This window comes from Oncorhynchus mykiss, chromosome 27 (genome assembly GCF_013265735.2).
Source record: "Oncorhynchus mykiss isolate Arlee chromosome 27, USDA_OmykA_1.1, whole genome shotgun sequence".
Lineage (NCBI taxonomy): Eukaryota > Metazoa > Chordata > Actinopteri > Salmoniformes > Salmonidae > Oncorhynchus > Oncorhynchus mykiss.
This window is the reverse complement of record NC_048591.1, coordinates 51,438,240-51,451,707: the sequence shown is the minus strand read 5'-3', so window position 1 is coordinate 51,451,707 and position 13,468 is coordinate 51,438,240.

Genomic DNA, 13,468 nt, shown 5'->3' with positions numbered 1-13,468 from the left:
TAGGAACAGCCATACGGTATAAACACAGCATAGGAACAGCCATACGGTATAAACACAGCATAGGAACAGCCATACGGTATAAACACAGCATAGGAACAGCCATACGGTATAAACACAGCGTAGGAACAGTCATACGGTATAAACACAGCGTAGGAACAGTCATACGGTATAAACACAGCATAGAAACAGCCATTCGGTATAAACACAGCGTAGGAACAGCCATACGGTATAAACACAGCGTAGGAACAGTCATACGGTATAAACACAGCGTAGGAACAGCCATACGGTATAAACACAGCATAGGAACAGCCATTCGGTATAAACACAGCGTAGGAACAGTCATACGGTATAAACACAGCGTAGGAACAGTCATACGGTATAAACACAGCGTAGGAACAGCCATACGGTATAAACACAGCGTAGGAACAGTGTTATATAAATAAACAAATATCAAGCATTACTAGCTGGCCAACGCTCTGGTTAAACCGGATGTCCTCAGATAACTCTGGGCCCAGTGTCCTCAGTCAAGTTTAGAGCCTACGTGCAATAACATGATTATCCGAAGGACACATGGCTGCCATCACTCAAATATACTCCCCTGTAAACTACAAAGAACATCCTGCAACACTAACGAGCTTAGAGTGCCAAACTATTTCACTGACATTGATCCTTGCATGCACTCCTGCAAAAACAGGAAACACCTGAGCCTAAAGCAGACACTGCCAGTTCCCCTTATCTCACGCTTCCTTGACACACAGACATTTCATAAGCACGTACACACACACTCCACTCCCCTCTACTGGTCGGGTGCCAAGAGCAGAGGACTCTGCTGTGCACCAATGGGGCTCCTGCTCTGGCTAGAGCAGGCCCGCCTCCAACTCTTCAGGACCAGTCAGAAGACCAACACGACGAGACTCCACCTACATTATTCTGTGTATACATTCTGCTGCAAACTCTGTCCAGGCAGCCTAATTAGCTGACTCCTCACAGAGCCATATTTTTAGGCCCGTGCACGCTCAACTGCAGGACAAGATATCTCTGACTTTAAATAAACTGCCTTTTTGCTACACCTGATTCCACTCTGTCCAGCGTCGTTGTTTTGCACTCCCTCTCCAGTATGTTGAACACCAACAACAGTCATACGGTATAAACACAGCGTAGGAACAGTCATACGGTATAAACACAGCGTAGGAACAGTCATACGGTATAAACACAGCGTAGGAACAGTCATACGGTATAAACACAGCGTAGGAACAGTCATACGGTATAAACACAGCGTAGGAACAGTCATACGGTATAAACACAGCGTAAGAACAGTCATACGGTATAAACAAAGTGTAGGAACAGTCATACGGTATAAACACAGTTTAGGAACAGTCATACGGTATAGGCTTTGTTTCAATATTGTAAAGTATATCACTGATTGTATTGGCTAAAACTACCGTTATAATATAAGTTTGAAGTTGTGCATTAGATTAGGCAACAATTATCATTTAGGCTTTATAAGAAAAAGAAAAATATGTCATATCATATTGAGAAACATCAGAAAGTAGTCATCATCGATGTTTACAGTAAAGTGCGAAGACAATACTTTAGTAGTGGATTGGATCAGATGGATTGGATCAGATGGGTTGGATCAGACGGGTTGGATCAGACGGGTTGGATCAGACGGGTTGGATCAGACGGGTTGGATTAGGTGGGTTGGATCAGATGGATTGCATCAGATGGGTTGGATCAGATGGGTTGGATCAGGTGGGTTGGATCAGGTGGGTTGGATCAGGTGGGTTGGATCAGATGGGTAACATTATGTAACACTAACGTTAGATCCTAACACTAACTGTTAGACGTCATCATTTAGAAATCAGCTGACACTGGGCTGTGAAGTCTCTAAATAAGTAGCCATAGCAAAGAAATAACAAACATTTGCTTTATTTTACTCATATGTTACCAGCAAATATATGTATACAACTCAATGCAAGTCAAAGAACTCACAAGTTCAACTGTTTGGGTGTTTTGTTTTTGGACAACAGGTGAATGTTTGCTAACTTATGTTGGCCAAATTACTTTGTTGTCTTGATTGCTAGCTCGCTAAGCTAACTACTAGCTGGATGATTAAATTGCACTAACGTTAGTATACCAATAATATTACTGTTTTCTTCGACAATGAACAGGGGGTAGTTGTAACTATATGGGTCTGGTAACTAGTAGCGAACTAGCTAGCGTTATTCTACCATTTACAATTGCTAGCTAAGCTAAACGGGGCTAGTTAGCTGGAATGCTCACCCAAACAACGCCCCAAAAAACGTCTGAGATGATTTCAGTTTCTTTTCAGCCTCAGTCATTAGGGCCTAGGCTTCCTTCTCTTTTCCAGAGTTGTCCATGCTTGTAACAACTAGCAAGCTAGCTAGTTTAAGGTGGCAGTTGAGCAAGTAACAGGACACTGTCCAGCTAGTAGCTACAGTATCCACATGGGTTCAAATCTGAAGTTCAATGGGCTTCCAATGAATTCAACAATACCGATAGTTTTGTCACAAAAACTGTTGCGTTAAATAGAACATGTGCCGACTCTGGTTTTGGTATGTGTTCTCTAGCCAACAGCTCACAGGTAGAGTGCGGTTAAATCAAACTTTATTTATACAGCACATTTTAGACGTGGAACGGAACACAATGTGCTTTACAGGATAAAAATATATAAAATAAAAGCACAAGATAAAAAAAAGAATGACAAACTGAACAACTAAAAAGGACCCTAAGCAAAGCAAATCTAAAAACGTGTTTTAAGATCTCTTTTCAATACTGTGTCCACAGTTTCAGCGCCCCTCGGGTTATCTGGCAGGCTATTCTAGAGGCTGGGGACATAATAACTAAAGGCTGCCTCTTCATGCCTCTTGGTCCTAGGCTTGAGGATAGTTCAAATGCTGCCTCTTGATGCCTCTTGGACCTCAGCTTGGGGATAGTTCAAATGCCAGTGCTAGAGGACTTGAGGGACATACTGGGTACATTAATTAAAATCATGTCTGACATGTCTTGGGGTGCACAATTGTGGATTGATTTAAAAACCAATAGAAGAATGTTAAAATTAATTCTACAACCTACAGGCAGCCAGTGCAGAGACCTTAAAACCGGTGTAATGTGTGCGCTCAGTCTGGTCTTGGTCAGTACCCTGCAGCATTCTGTATGTTTTGCAGTTGACCAATGGCTTTCTTGGGTAGACCAGACAGGAGAGCATCACAGTAGTTAAGCCTGCTTGTAATAAAAGCATGCATGTGTCTCTGTATCAGCCTGAGAGAGAAACAGCTGCACCTTGGCAATATTCCTCAGGTGGTAAAAATATATTTTGGTCACATTCCTAATGTGTGATTCAAAATTGAGTTCAGAATCTAAAATAACACCTAGGTTTTTTACGTGGTCTTTAATCTTTATTGCCTGTGAATTCAAATGTGCTGCTAGATTCCTCCCAGCTGCCCACTGCACTGAGGCTAGTTAACACAGTCACCACCGATAAATCCATGATTATCGAAAACTTCAAGGAGCATTTCTCAACGGCTGGCCATGCCTTCCGCCTGGCTACTCCAACCTCGGCCAACAGCTCCGCCCCCCCCCCGCAGCTACTCGCCCAAGCCTCTCCAGGTTCTCCTTTACCCAAATCCAGATAGCAGATGTTCTGAAAGAGCTGCAAAACCTGGACCCGTACAAATCAGCTGGGCTTGACAATCTGGACCCTCTATTTCTGAAACTATCCCGCCTCCATTGTCGCAACCCCTATTACCAGCCATCTCGAATCCCACCGTACCTTCTCCGCTGTGCAATCTGGTTTCCGAGCCGGTCACGGGTGCACCTCAGCCACGCTCAAGGTACTAAACGATATCATAACCGCCATCGATAAAAGACAGTACTGTGCAGCCGTCTTCATCGACCTTGCCAAGGCTTTCGACTCTGTCAATCACCATATTCTTATCGGCAGACTCAGTAGCCTCGGTTTTTCTGATGACTGCCTTGCCTGGTTCACCAACTACTTTGCAGACAGAGTTCAGTGTGTCAAATCGGAGGGCATGCTGTCCAGGATTCAATTCTCGGGCCGACTCTTTTCTCTGTATATATCAATGATGTTGCTCTTGCTGCGGGTGATTCCCTGATCCACCTCTACGCAGACGACACCATTCTATATACTTCCGGCCCGTCCTTGGACACTGTGCTATCTAACCTCCAAACGAGCTTCAATGCCATACAACACTCCTTCCATGGCCTCCAACAGCTCTTAAACGCTACTAAAACCAAATGCCTGCTTTTCAACCGTTCGCTGCCTGCACCCGCACGCCTGACCAGCATCACCACCCTGGATGGTTCCGACCTTGAATATGTGGACATCTATAAGTACCTAGGTGTCTGGCTAGACTGAAAACTCTCCTTCCAGACTCATATCAAACATCAAATCAATCAATCAATCAAATCTAGAGTCGGCTTTCTATTCCGCAACAAAGCCTCCTTCACTCACGCCGCCTAGTAAAACTGACTATCCTACCGATCCTCGACTTCAGCGATGTCATCTACAAAATTGCTTCCAATACTCTACTCAGCAAAATGGATGCAGTTTATCACAGTGCCATCCGTTTTGTCACTAAAGCACCTTATACCACCCACCACTGCGACCTGTATGCTCTAGTCGGCTGGCCCTCGCTACATATTCGTCGCCAGACCCACTGGCTCCAGGTCATCTACAAGTCCATGCTAGGTAAAGCTCCGCCTTATCTCAGTTCACTGGTCACGATGGCAACACCCACCTGTAGCACGCGCTCCAGCAGGTGTATCTCACTGATCATCCCTAAAGCCAACACCTCATTTGGCCGCCTTTCGTTCCAGTTCTCTGCTGCCTGTGACTGGAACGAATTGCAAAAATCGCTGAAGTTGGAGACTTTTATCTCCCTCACCAACTTCAAACATCTGCTATCTGAGCAGCTAACCGATCGCTGCAGCTGTACATAGTCTATCGGTAAATAGCCCACCCATTTTTACCTACCTCATCCCCATACTGTTTTTATTTATTTATTTACTTTTCTGCTCTTTTGCACACCAATATCTCTACCTGTACATGACCATCTGATCATTTATCACTCCAGTGTTAATCTGCAAAATTGTAATTATTCGCCTACCTCCTCATGCCTTTTGCACACAATGTATATAGACTCTCTTTTTTTCTACTGTGTTATTGACTTGTTAATTGTTTACGCCATGTGTAACTCTGTGTTGTCTGCTCACACTGCTATGCTTTATCTTGGCCAGGTCGCAGTTGCAAATGAGAACTTGTTCTCAACTAGCCTATCTGGTTAAATAAAGGTGAAATAAAAAAAATTAAATTTAAATTCTCTCTTAGTACTTCGCCCCAACAATAAGTACCTCTGTCTTGTCTTGATTGAGCTGGAGGAAGATGTGAGCCACCCAAGTATTTAAATCACTGATACAGTCTAATAATTTATCCGTGGAGCTAAAATCCTTTGGTGACTCAGAAATGTAAAATTGTGTATCATCTGCGTAGCAGTGAAAATCAATGTTGTGCTGTCTGATAACGCTGCCAAGGTGTCACGTTCTGACCTTTATTTCCTTTTTTTGTCTTTATTTAGTATGGTCAGGGCGTGAGTTGGGGAGGGCAGTCAATGTTTGTTTTTCTATGTTTGGTTTCTGTTTCGGCCTAGTATGGTTCTCAATCAGAGGCAGGTGTCGTTAGTTGTCTCTGATTGAGAATCATACTTAGGTAGCCTGGGTTTCACTGTTGGTTTGTGGGTGTTTGTTTCCGTGTGAGTGTTTGTCACCACACGGTACTGTTACGTTCATGTTCACAGTTATTGTTTTGTATTTCATAGTGTTCCGTTTATTTATTAAAGTCATCATCATGAACACTTACCACACTGCATCTTGCCTTTTACAGAAACACCCACCAACCGAGGACCAAGCAGCGTGGTAACAGGCAGCAGCAGCAGCAGCAGGAGAGGCAGTGATATTTGGAGAAATGGACTTTGGAGGAGATTTTGGAACAGCCAGGGGAATATCGCCGCCCCAAAGCAAAGCTGGAGGCAGCGAAAGCAGAGAGGCGGCATTATGAGGAGCTAGCACGGCAGAGCGGCTGGAAGCCCCAGAGGCAGCCCCAAAAATGTATTGAGGGGGGCACACAGGGAGTGTGGCGAAGCCAGGTAGGAGACCTGCGCCAACTTCCCGTGCTTACCAGAGAGAGAGAGAGGGACCGGGCAGGCACTGTGTTATGGTGGAGTGCACAGTCTCCCCAGTGAGTATGCATAGCCCGGTGCGGTACATTCCAGCTCCTCGTATCGGCTGGGCTAGAGTGGGCATGGAGCCAGGTGCCATGAAGCCGGCTTTACGCAACTGGTCTCCAGTGCGTCTCCTCGGGCCGGCGTACATGGCACCGGCCTTACGCATTGTGTCCCCGGTTCACTAGCACAGCCCACAGGCTATTCCACCTCGCCGCACTGGCCTGGCTACCGGGAGCATTCAACCAGGTAAGGTTGGGCAGGCTCGGTGCTCAAGAGCTCCAGTGTGCTTGTCCGGTCTATCCAGTGCCACCTCCACGCACCAGCCCTCCGGTGGCAGCCCCCCGCACCAGGCTGTCTCTCCGTCTTCTGCCTACAGATGTTCCCGCTTGTCCAGCGCTGCCAGAGCCTTCCTTCTCTCCAGCGCTGCCAGAGCCTCCTGTCTGTCCTGAGCCGCCAGAGTCTCCCATCTGTCCTGAGCCGCCAGAGTCTCCCGTCTGTCCTGAGCCGCCAGAGTCTCCCGTCTGTCCTGAGCCGCCAGAGTCTCCCGTCTGTCCTGAGCCGCCAGAGTCTCCCGTCTGTCCTGAGCCGCCAGAGTCTCCCGTCTGTCCTGAGCCGCCAGAGTCTCCCGTCTGTCCTGAGCCGCCAGAGTCTCCAGTCTGTCCTGAGCCGCCAGAGTCTCCAGTCTGTCCTGAGCCGCCAGAGTCTCCCGTCTGTCCTGAGCCGCCAGTCTGTCCATGGCTAGGGTTCCCAGTCGGAGACCTCTGCTCATAATAGGCCACGGGGGCGGTTGAGGAGACGGACAAAAACTGTGGTGAAGTGGGGTCCACGTCCCACGCCAGAGCCGCCACCGCGGACAGATGCCCACCCAGACCCTCCCCTATAGGTTGAGGTTTTGCGGCCGGAGTCCGCAGCTTTGGGAGGGGGGGGGGGGGGGTACTGTCACGTTCTGACCTTTATTTCCTTTGTTTTGTCTTTAGTTAGTATGGTCAGGGCATGAGTTGGGGTAGGCAGTCTGTTTGTTTTTGTATGTTTGGTTTCTGTTTCGGCCTAGTATGTTTCTCAATCAGAGGCAGGTGTCGTTAGTTGTCTCTGATTGAGAATCATACTTAGGTAGCCTGGGTTTCACTGTTTCACTGTTTCCGTGTTAGTGTTTGTCGCAACACGGTACTGTTTCGGTTTCGTTCATGTTCACATTTATTGTTTTGTATTTCATAGTGTTCCGTTTATTTATTAAAGCAATCATCATGAACACTTACCACGCTGCATCTTGGTCCGATCCTTACTCCTCTTCAGATGAAGAGGAGATCTGCCATTACACAAGGGGTAACATATATAAACTGAACAGTACTGGGCCCGAAAAATGATATGTATTTTCTCTGAGTTATGTTCACCAAGGGTAACAAACTCTTGACCGGTTAAATAGGTCCTGAACCACTTTGGAACTGGGCCGGTGAGGCCAACCCCCTTCTCCAGTCTGTCAAATCAAATCTTATTTAACACATGCGCCGAATACAACAAGTGTAGACATTACCGTGAAATGCTGACTTACAATCCCTTAACCAACAGTGCAGTTCAAGAAGAAGAAAGTACTTACCAAGTAGGCTAAAATAAAAAGTAATGATAAGTAACACAATAAGAATAACGATGCTATATACAGGGGGCACCGGTACCGAGTCAGTGTGCAGGGGTACAGGCTAGTTGAGGTAATCTGTACATGTAGGTGGGAGCGAAGTGCCTATGCATAGGTAACAAACAGCGAGTAGCAGCAGAGTACAAAAGGGAGGTGGGGGTCAATCTAAATTGTCCAGTGGTGATTTTTATGAATTGTTCAGCAGTCTAATGGCTTGGGGGTAGAACTTGTTGAGGAGCCTTTTGGCGCGCCGGTACCGCTTGCCGTGCGGTAGCAGAGAAAACAGTCGATATGACCGGAGTCTCTGACAATTTTATGGGCTTTCCTCTGACATATTATATAGGTCCTAGACGGCAGGAAGCTTGGCCCCAGTGATGTACTGGGCCGTTCGCAGTACCCTCTGCAGCGCCTTACAGTCAGATGCCGAGCAGTTGCCATACCAGGCGGTGATGCAACCGATCAGGATGCTCTCGATGGTGCAGCTGTAGAACCTTTTGAGGATCTGGGGGCCCTTGCCAAATCTTTTCAGTCTCCTGAGGGGGAAAGGGTTTTGTTGTGCCCTCTTCACGACTGTCTTGGTATGTTTGGGTTCACTCATCTCTTCAGTGGGTCATATGATTGAGTGTAGTCTGGCCCAGGAGTGTGAAGGTGAACGGAAAGGCTCTGGAGCAACGAACCACCCTTGCTGTCTCTGCCTGGCCGGTTCCCCTCTTTCCACTTGGATTCTCTGCCTCTAACCCTATTACAGGGGCTGAGTCACTGGCTTACTAGGGCTCTTTCATACCGTCCCTAGGAGGGGTGCGTCACTTGAATGGGTCGAGTCACTGATGTGATCTTCCTGTCTGGGTTGGCACCCCCCCTTGGGTTGTGCCGTGGCGGAGAACTTTGTGGGTTATACTCGGCCTTGTCTCAGGATGGTAAGTTGGTGGTTGAAGATATCCCTCTAGTGGTGTGGGGGCTGTGCTTTGGCAAAGTGGGTGGGGTTATATCCTTCCTGTTTGGCCCTGTCCGGGGGTGTCCTCGGATGGAGCCACAGTGTCTCCTGACCCCTCCTGTCTCAGCCTCCAGTATTTATGCTGCAGTAGTTTATGTGTCGGGGGCTAGGGTCAGTTTGTTATATCTGGAGTACTTCTCCTGTCCTATCCGGTGTCCTGTGTGAATTTAAGTATGCTCTCTCTAATTCTCTCTTTCTTTCTCTCTCTCGGAGGACCTGAGCCCTAGGACCATGCCTCAGGACTACCTGACATGATGACTCCTTGCTGTCCCCAGTCCACCTGGCCGTGCTGCTGCTCCAGTTTCAACTGTTCTGCCTGTGATTATTATTATTTGACCATGCTGATCATTTATGAACATTTGAAAATCTAGGCCATGTTCTGTTACAATCTCCACCCGGCACAGCCAGAAGAGGACTGGCCACCCCACATAGCCTGGTTCCTCTCTAGGTTTCTTCCTAGGTTTTGGCCTTTCTAGGGAGTTTTTCCTAGCCACCGTGCTTCTACACCTGCATTGCTTGCTGTTTGGGGTTTTAGGCTGGGTTTCTGTACAGCACTTTGAGATATCAGCTGATGTACGAAGGGCTAGATGAATAAATGTGATTTGACCATGATAGTTCGTTGGTGATGTGGACACCAAGGAAATTGAAACTCTCGATCCGCTCAACTACAGCCCTGTCAATGTTAATGGGGGCCTGTTTAGGCCGCCTTTTCCTGTAGACCACAATCAGGTCCTTTGTCTTGCTCACATTGAGGGAGAGGTTGTCCTGGCACCACACTGCCAGTTCTCCGTCCTCCTCCCTATAGGCTGTCTCATCGTTGTCGGCCTACCACTGTTGTGTCGTCAGCAAACTTAACGATGGTGTTGGAGTCATGTTTGGCCACACAGTCATGGGTGAACAGGGAATACAGGAGGGGACTAAGTACACAACCCTGAGGGGCCCCAGTGTTGAGGATCAGCGTGGCAGACGTATTGTTGCCTACTCTTACCCCCTGGGGGCGGCCCGTCAGGAAGTCCAGGTTCCAGTTGTTTAGCCCCAGAGTCCTTAGCTTAGTGATGAGTTTCGTGGGCACTATGGTGTTGAACGATGAGCTGTAGTCAATGAACAGCATTCTCACATAGTGTTCCTTTTGTCCAGGTGGGAAAGGGCAGTGTGGAGTGTGATTGAGATTGCTTCATCTGGGGATCTGTTGGGGCTGTATGCAAATTAGAGTGGGTCTAGGGTGTCCGGGAGGATGCTGTTGATGTGAGCCATGACCAGCCTGTTAAAGCACTTCATGGCTACCGACGTGAGTGCCACGGGGTGGTAATCATTTAGGCAGGATACCTTCGCCTCCTTGGGCACAGGGACTATGGTGGTCTGCTTGAAACATGTAGGTATTACAGACTCGGTCAAGGAGAGGTTGAAAATGTCAGTGAAGACACTTAACAGTTGGTTTGAGCATGCTTTGAGTACACGTACTGGTAATCCGTCTTGCCCAAAAGGGTTTTCTAACGATCAATTAGCCTTTTCAAATGATAAACTTGGATTAGCTAACACAACGTGCCATTGGAACACAGGAGTGATGGTTGCTGATAATGGGCCTCTGTACGCCTATATAGATATTCCATAAAAAAGATGCCCTTTCTAGCTACAATAGTCACTTACAACATTAACAATGTCTACACTGTATTTCTGATCAATTTGATGTTATTTTAATGGACAAAAAAAATGTGCTTTTCTTTCAAAAACAAGGACATTTCTAAGTGATTTGACCGGTAGTGTACATGGAGGGAAAGTGTCAGTCTCTGCTGGCTTTAAAGTTGAGGAGAGATTGACTGCATAACTATTGGTCTTTGTGACAGGTATTGACGTGTTGAAGGAACTGCCTGTTCAAGCAGTTGGCACACAGTTCAGACACTCATCGGTACAACACAAGACATGGAACCAGAGGTCTCTTCACAGTTCAGACACTCATCGGTACAACATAAGACATGGAACCAGAGGTCTCTTCACAGTTCAGACACTCATCGGTACAACACAAGACATGGAACCAGAGGTCTCTTCACAGTTCAGACACTCATCGGTACAACACAAGACATGGAACCAGAGGTCTCTTCACAGTTCAGACACTCATCGGTACAACATAAGACATGGAACCAGAGGTCTCTTCACAGTTCAGACACTCATCGGTACAACACAAGACATGGAACCAGAGGTCTCTTCACAGTTCAGACACTCATCGGTACAACACAAGACATGGAACCAGAGGTCTCTTCACAGTTCAGACACTCATCGGTACAACATAAGACATGGAACCAGAGGTCTTTTCACAGTTCAGACACTCATCGGTACAACACAAGACATGGAACCAGAGGTCTCTTCACAGTTCAGACACTCATCGGTACAACACAAGACATGGAACCAGAGGTCTCTTCACAGTTCAGACACTCATCGGTACAACACAAGACATGCAACCAGAGGTCTCTTCACAGTTCAGACACTCATCGGTACAACACAAGACATGGAACCAGAGGTCTCTTCACAGTTCAGACACTCATCGGTACAACACAAGACATGCAACCAGAGGTCTCTTCACAGTTCAGACACTCATCGGTACAACACAAGACATGGAACCAGAGGTCTCTTCACAGTTCAGACACTCATCGGTACAACACAAGACATGCAACCAGAGGTCTCTTCACAGTTCAGACACTCATCGGTACAACATAAGACATGGAACCAGAGGTCTCTTCACAGTTCAGACACTCATCGGTACAACACAAGACATGCAACCAGAGGTATCTTCACAGTCCCCAGGTCCAGAACAGAGGCTGGGAAACACACAGTTCAGACACTCATCGGTACAACGCAAGACATGCAAAGAAAGGTATCTTCACAGTCCCCAGGTCCAGAACAGAGGCTGGGAAATGCAAATGTTTTAAATAGAGCCATGAATACGTGGGACTGTCTGCCAACACAGGTAACTCAAGCTAGCATACCCCCCCCCCCAAATAAAATAACACCTTAGTGCACAAAGGGGACTGAAGAGACAGACATTTTATATATATATATATATATATATATATATTGTAATTTACACAGTACCATGTATTAGACCTAGATATTGTGTGTAGTACTGATATGTAGGCTGTGTGTGACATTTAAATGTATGTATTTCAGTCCTTGACTAATAATGTTCTGTACTATGGATTATGTCAGGCTTCATGTGGACCCCTGGAAGAGTAGCTGACGCTTTTGTAGCGGCTAATGGGGATCCTGATGAATACCAAATACATGGACACATCTGAAATCAGGCTTCCTGATGGGACTTTGATAAATGCAGAAAATAGGCAATCAAAAGAAGCGCTCTACCACAGCTACATTGCCATGTTATCTTTAATAAGCATATCTGATTCTGAGTTCGGACATATAAAGTTTGCATGTTAATAAAGATATTTCTACAATGCATACTTTCAGTTTTTCCAAACTCACTCGCGCAAAAGGACGCTATCGCTGCTTGTGCCAGCACAATACACCGCTATTACTCTGATTAAGGTCCTAATAATTTGAAAGAAAAGCTGGTGCTTTGATCAGTGTACGCTTACCTCAATTATGACCTTACGCCTACGAAGATAAGTAGAGTAAGGCGTTCACGTGGCTAATGCCATAACCAGTATCTAGTTATTAGTGTGCATGTAACCATACTGATAGAGTTACAGCAGGAAGGCTCTGGCCTGGATACTGTAGCACAGCTTTGCTGCAGCTTTTCAACTGTATTTTTTGTAACCTTTATTTAACTAGGCAAGTCAGTTAAGAACAAATTCTTATTTTCAATGACAGCCTAGGAACAGTGTGTTAACTGCCTTGTTCAGGGGCATAATGACAGCTTTTTATCTTGTCAGCTCAGGGATTTGTTCTTGCAATCTCTTGGATACAAGTCCAACACTCTAACCACTAGGCTACCTGCCGCCCCAGTGTTTCACTAGTCTATACACCCTTTTATTTTTTTTATTTAACATTTATTAAGAGCAAATTCTTATTTTACAATGACGGCCTACCACTAACCCGGACGGAGCTGGGCCAATTGTGCGCTGCCCTTATATTATGTAGGGAAATTGTGTTTCCAAAGCTAGGACTGACACTGAGGACTTGTGAATAGCAGAATCAACAACCAAACAGTTGCTTTGTGAGAAGGTGTTAAAGTTCAGTTAGCCATTGTTATGTTACCTCCATCTGCCTGCCTTTGGGCTATTGTTATGTAAATGCTGGCTGAAAATACCAGTGGCCTGGCTTTGGTCCTAAGTGAGAGCAGGTCTGCTGGAGCCATGGCCCAGTGAGGCATGAATGTTGGCCAGCGTAAACTGAAACAGAAAAGTCTGAGCCTTTTAGTTTTGGATAAAACATTGGGGTAAATCCTGTATGGAAATAAATCAAAACATGTACTTGGTGCTGAAATCGATCCGTCTGCGCCCTCTAGTGGAGAATGTTTGTAAAATAGAGTCGCAGAAGAGCTGAGTACATCATTGTCCATGTTTTATGCATTACCGAAAGTCTCTAAATGCATGGTTAAACATGCATAGATATCAAGGAAAAATCTCG